The sequence below is a fragment of the Neurospora tetraspora genome, assembly GCF_033439725.1.
Source record: "Neurospora tetraspora strain CBS 560.94 chromosome Unknown B0H65scaffold_6, whole genome shotgun sequence".
NCBI classification, from domain to species: domain Eukaryota; kingdom Fungi; phylum Ascomycota; class Sordariomycetes; order Sordariales; family Sordariaceae; genus Neurospora; species Neurospora tetraspora.
Genome location: NW_026944388.1, coordinates 2,105,397 through 2,111,900, shown reverse-complemented (window position 1 = coordinate 2,111,900; position 6,504 = coordinate 2,105,397).

Here is a 6,504-nt window from a genome sequence, read left to right as displayed (position 1 = left end):
TATCAGCGTCGGAATTATCTATAAAAATAATCGCGGAATTAACGTAAGCGTAACGACTATTCTTAGAATAATGACGCTTTTCGAACTTTTTACCCTAATAATAATTATAATTATTACTATTACTCGAATAGTTACTATTATATTTATTAAATTTATTACTAAACTTCCTAACTCTTCCGCTATTAAAATAAGGCTTCGTACTACCCTTTTTAATAAAATTATTATTATTAGGCTAAAAGTTTCTCTTAAAAAAAGGTTTACTACTATCCTTATTTCCCTAAAAACCAGAATAGACGGCCATTATAGCGTTATTTTCGAATATATCGTTATTATTATTAGTAGCGAAATAGGTTAAACGCAGACCTTTAGTAAAATTTAGGAATTTACTACAAATAATTAAAGCCTTTCTTTAACGTTATTAAGATATTAACTAATAGAATAACCTTTACTAAATTTAACGTAGTAAAACTTCAATTTATAATATAAACTATTTTAAAAATAAGGATAAAATTGAAAATTAATATTATTACCCTATAGACGAACTTATTTGAATAATTCCGTAGAGAAATTGCGTAAAGCCTAATTACTTTTCTTATATATTTTGATAGTAAACTTATTCGTATTAAGTTATTTCTACATTTATCTTGGTTTAATACCGAAGATACGATATAAGGCGTCGGTAATATAATTAAATTTGCTATAAAAATTATTACGTTCGGTATAAAATAGGGTATTAATCTACTAGGAGAACATAATACCTCGTAATAATTATTAAAAATTATTAATTATAATTTTATAATATTCAGCGTAAATAAGCGAAGCGTTATTAATTATATTAATAAATAAATAATAAATGGTATAAATATTAATTTTGCTGTTAATATAGATTCTTTACTTCTTTTTATTAATATAGGCATTAGGGAAAAAGACGCTGACGTTAAAGAGCTTCTATTAAATAAATTTATTATTAAGAGTATTAACTAGCGTATTAAATCTCTTATTAAAAATAATATTATTACGAACTTTAAATTCTTTAAAGCAGTTATATAAATCTTCGAATATTTTACAGTGGGTAATATTATTTATTATAATAATATTATTATTAATTTTAACTGATTATTAGGACATATTAGAAGAAGTATTAGCGAAATATATTAAGAATTATAGAATATTTATAAATTAATTACTTTAGCGAAAAATTAAATATAATAAAGGAATTTAAATAGGAGGAATTTATACGGGGGGAATTTGAACGGTAATTGGTTAGACTAAGGGAAGTATATACTATTCTTAAATTTAATAAACTTAATAAGTTTATTTAATTAAATAAGTTCGCTATTCGGTTTAACGGAACTAATATTCAGCTTCCTTTTTAATAGAGGGGGTTTTTTCTTATTCGGTAAATTCTTCGGGAATTATCCTTATAATATAAGTAAAAATATAATAGCCAGTTAATAGAGGCAACGTATTATAGTAGTTATTAGTAGGCTAATAATAAATATTATTGAGTAGAGGTAGATGGCTAACGTAATTAATCCGAAGGTTTTTTATTTAATTAATAAAGTTAATAACATTACGCGGATCCTTAACGCTAATTATAATAATATTATTAGTAATACTAATAAGGTTTATAGTAGATTAAAGCCGATTAATAATAGAATTATTGGTTTATTAAATAGGATTATATTAAGTGGCGGCTGGAGCGGGTAAATTAAAACTGGACTTTATATTATTTTAAATAATTTGTCAAGTATTTTAAATTAGATTAACGAAATAAATTGGGAATTTATCAGTTATAATTAGTTCCGGCTATACGAAAGTTCGTTCTTATTACTACTCTTAAATAAATTTAATTAGAGCCTCCGTTTATATCATATTAGCAAAATATTTAATAGTAGGATTAATTATGAATTGTTAAGTAAAATTAGTAGCGATTTCGATAATTAAATTAGTGTAGGAAATAACGGACTCAGTAAGTAAAAATAGATAAAAGGATTGAACGGGGTAAGAAAATTATTTGATTAGAATTAGTAGTAAAAAAAGAGGAATAGGGATTTAAATAGGATTTATAAAAGGCAGCGTATCGATTATTTTAATAGTATTAAAAAAATTATTAGACGAAAATTAAGAATTAGAAGTAACGAAACCATTAATATTAGGGGGAATTAGTATATTAGCGGCTATTTTAATAGTATCGTCGTTAATTTTATATTAAATAGTTTTATTATTATTAACTTTCAATTTGGTTATATATTATTACTAATACTTTTTCCTAAACTAAGCGGAAGCGCCGTCTCTTTCCTTAGGGAAAAGTTAAATTTAATATCCTTTAAAAAGGTATTTAATAATAAAATCATAATATTTATATAAAATCTATTAAATGTCTCTATCGGCCGTATTAATATTAATAATCCAACTTTTATTATAAATATTATTATTAATTTTATTAGCCTAATCTTTTCAAATTTCGATTTAATTAATTTCTATATTAAAACGAAGCTTGGCGGCTTTAATAAGAAGCTCGGCGGCTAGAAGGGTAAAACGTTCCTTATAGTAAAATTAGGGCTAGAATACTATAAATTTAAAGATTTAATATACTTTACGTCTTAGATTTTCATCCTAAAGGTTAAAAGCTATTTAGAGAGTAACTTTACCGTTTAATATCGTAAAGTTTAACTTTAAAATTTGAGGGGATAATAAAAGAATTATAAAGAAAGGGGCTTTAAAATTGAGCGGGATGGGTAGGTACTTAATTTAAGAGGGCAAGTTGAATAAGTGGTAATAAATCTAATAAATTGTTATTAAAACTAATGAAACGAAGATAGAATCTCCCCTTTTACGAAAGGAAGAGATGAAAAAGAATATAAAAAATAAAGAATAATAAGGTCGGTTTGAAATTAAATTGTAGGCACTATTTATTATACGAAACAATATTTTATAAATAATACTAATATAGAATAATAGAGTAAGTAATTAGTTACTGGATAGAGTAATAATACGTAATAGTTAACAATAATTTTATTAAAGGAAATTGAAGATAAATATTATCGAAACCCTCAATTTAGGACTTCGTATATGACTTTATGGAATATAAGCAAAATAAACATTAGGTTAATATAATATAAATTAATAATCCAATCAATCTTAACGGAAGTTAATAGGGAAAATACTCTTATATAATATATCCTACTCGATAGAGTAGTCCTACGCTCAATAGAATATGTGCCAAAACAGAGTGGGGCATTCAGGCACCTGCCTGGAATATCCCATAATACTTTTAGTACCATACGGATTTTCGGAGTCAAAGCTCTTTTATACTTAAAAGAGAGTGTTGTCTGACGATATCCATTTGCAAGGAATATGATTTATAGGTCTTTTAGAATTTCGCGAAAAAAGGATAGTACGACCCTGTTTGAACCCTGTTTGAGCCATTTCTGACTGTTGGCTCAAAAGCGCCTGTTTTGACCTTGTTCTCAGACCCGGGGTTCCCTCTATGGATCTGAGCAAATGTACTTTTTTTGACTTTCTGACTGCAGTCAGCAAAACCGCCCCACATTTAGCCTAGCAACCAACCAGAGTGCGTGCATCTTTCTGATTGCAGTCAGTAGAAAAAAGCTGCATTTTTCAACAGATTCAACCACTGAAGGCCCTATAATATAGGGCATCGCAACCAAAACACCAACACGGGCATCATCAACAACAACAGGATCAATATTCTGATTTTTGACGACAACATCTCAACGCTAACGACTTGGCGATGAAATAATTTCGGGCCCGTGCCACTTTCTAACCCGAAGTACCTTTTTCTGACTGCAGTCAGCGAAAAAAAAGTTCTGGATCACGCTCTTACCTATCACGATGACACCAGGCCACGAAGACCATGTCTTGGATGTTTGCAGAGCTTTTTTTGAGATGACTCTTGACTGACCTTTGGATCTCGTGTTCAGGACTCGGACCTCACGTAGGGAAAACCTCAAAGACAAGCTCTCATGATGTCTTGGGCGTTCTGGCCGGGTCACAGATAGAGATATATTTCCCTCTGGCAAGTTCCGTGAGAGCGTAGTTCGCGCGTGGCGGACGAGAGCGTTTCACTGCCACTGCTATAGGATGCCCAGTTTGCAAACCGCATATGTCGAGTCTGACAATGTTGAACGTACCAGCTCGGGTCCCAAACATCTTGCGCATGAAGACTCCAGAGCATCGTGAAACCTTCGGGTCCGGGCTTTCGGGTTCGAGAAGCGTGGCTGACTGCGTGAGACAAAAGGAGCTTATTCTGTTGGAACAAGTCGAAAAGGAGAAACCTTGGGCGTAACACAGCTTTGTCATCCAATGCGTGCTGCCGACAGCAAGGCAACCTCAATGAGGGAGAAAAGCGACGGGCGCCCACCTACTAAGTGCCCATACTCTCCACGAAGTTGGCGCGGGGCAGATTGATCAAGTACCTACTCAGAAGTCTCGTGGTTCACGGTACTGGGAGATTTTTCTGAGGATCGAGTCAGAGGTTGGCAAAACAAGAATCTGGTCGCTGGAATCCGCCGCCCATCTTCTCGAATAGGTAGCAGTCAGCTGTCAGCATAAACAGAACCCGAGAGCCGCGATCGACAGAAGAGGTGACCACTGGAGACCGAGTCCATTAAAACGACTGTCTACCGCTAAATCTCACTCATGTCGGATTTATCCCCACGCTATACAGGCCAATTACATCGTTTCCTGCTGTGTCTGGATGCTTACGTTGAGTGCCGGCCTGCAAGTCCTTGTCGAGGTGTAATTGGCCGTAAAGCGTGGGGATAAATCCGACGTGAGTGAGATTTTGCGGTATACCTAACATGCTGCAAGACACCTACCGCAGAGGTTAGGGTCAGGGTTAGTTAGTGTTAGGGTTAGCGGTTAGGGTCAGTTAGGGTTAGTTCCGGGGGTGCAGGGGGCCGGCGAGAGGCCCCCGCGTATGAATGTGAATTTGACGTTGAGAAGGACGCGGTTTTGAGCTCTGAACGTCGTGGTGTTGAACGATCATTTTGGTGGTGATTGTGAGCGCGACCTGACACCAATCTTGGCAGTTCAGCATGGTGGACCGCGCCAAGGCCGATGGATTTGTGTGGTCAGGGACAGTCGTTCAACTAGGAGACACAGTCGTTTTAACGGGCCCGCTGGAGACAGTTGGACATCCAACGGACTTGGAGGACTTCATGCTGATCGCCAGCGAGAGATCTCGATGCAATCAGGCTGGGACTTGCTGAACAGGACATAAAAGCCACGAAAACAGGACTGGAGATCTGCCAGCTTGACAATGACTTCATGTCCGGCCCGAGCAGCCTGCCTCATCTGCCAATCGACCAAGGTTGCATTCGCTTCCAACATCAGTTGAGGGAAGGTGAGAGGAAAATCTCAAAGCCGTTCGACGCCGTTGCAAGACCTGTGTGTAGATCACGCAAGGTACGGTTCAACGGAGCGAATATGAGTGGGCGTCCTTCATGTCGATTCCGTTCCGTCGTGGTGGACCAACGGCGAATCAAGAGTCGCAAAACGTGAGGAAAAAGCAAAGCGCAATAGGGTTGATGGACAGGTACCGGGCTGCCGTTAGAGGTCAGCGCTTTTGGCTTATTTGTTAGTCACTTATCTCACACGGCCGCAGAATCTGGTGGTACCCAAGATACCGCTCTAGCAACTACAAGAGACGTCAAATGTAACGTTCACATCAGTGTAAACCAAGCTCACCAAGTTGCCCGCCGCACACAATTTATGACCGTCAGAAATATCTCGAGAAACGGTTGAAGAGACGCTGATAGTGCCTGCAGATCTTTGAGTCCAACCTCTAGCTCTGGGCAACGGCCCCGCCTTGCAACGGGAAGTAAAGGTGGGGCGAGCCGCAGTGCAGGTGTCTGCCAAGAAAAAATGGCTGGATGGTTCCCGTCCTTCCGTCCATCTTCCAACTCTTTTTCAACTGATCATTAAATTCCATTGCAGCCTTTCATCAACAGCCAGCCAGTCAGCCTTTCGTCTGGAGTCCGGGATACAAACCAACCGGATGACTTGTCATCCCATTCACAACTATGCGCAGGAAACTAGATGAAGTGCTCTCGACGATGCTACCGTGACTGCATCCTCTTGCTGCGTATCGGACACCATGGCTCGGTCAACACCAGCTCATCATGGGTGTAGTCACGAGAGTTGAGACGGAACCCGTAAAAGACATGGGCCAAAAGAGCATCTCGCTTGCTATTAGAGAGTCGAATCGCCTCAAAGCCCAATGGCGACATCCAATGCCCTGCACTGCAGTGTTCAACTCACCAGCAATCACAGCTCCTCAGGTCACCTCGCATATCAGCAAGATATCATGTACCCGAGACTTCTTGACTCGGTCATTGAGTGGTGCCAACAAGAAGCGCTATACTAGAGGAACAGATGTCACTCGGTATTCACACCTCCCTCGCTCCGACATTTCAGTCAAGTTGTCAACCCATTCATCGTTGCCCACGATGTAGGTCCCCGGACCAGTCCCACTTG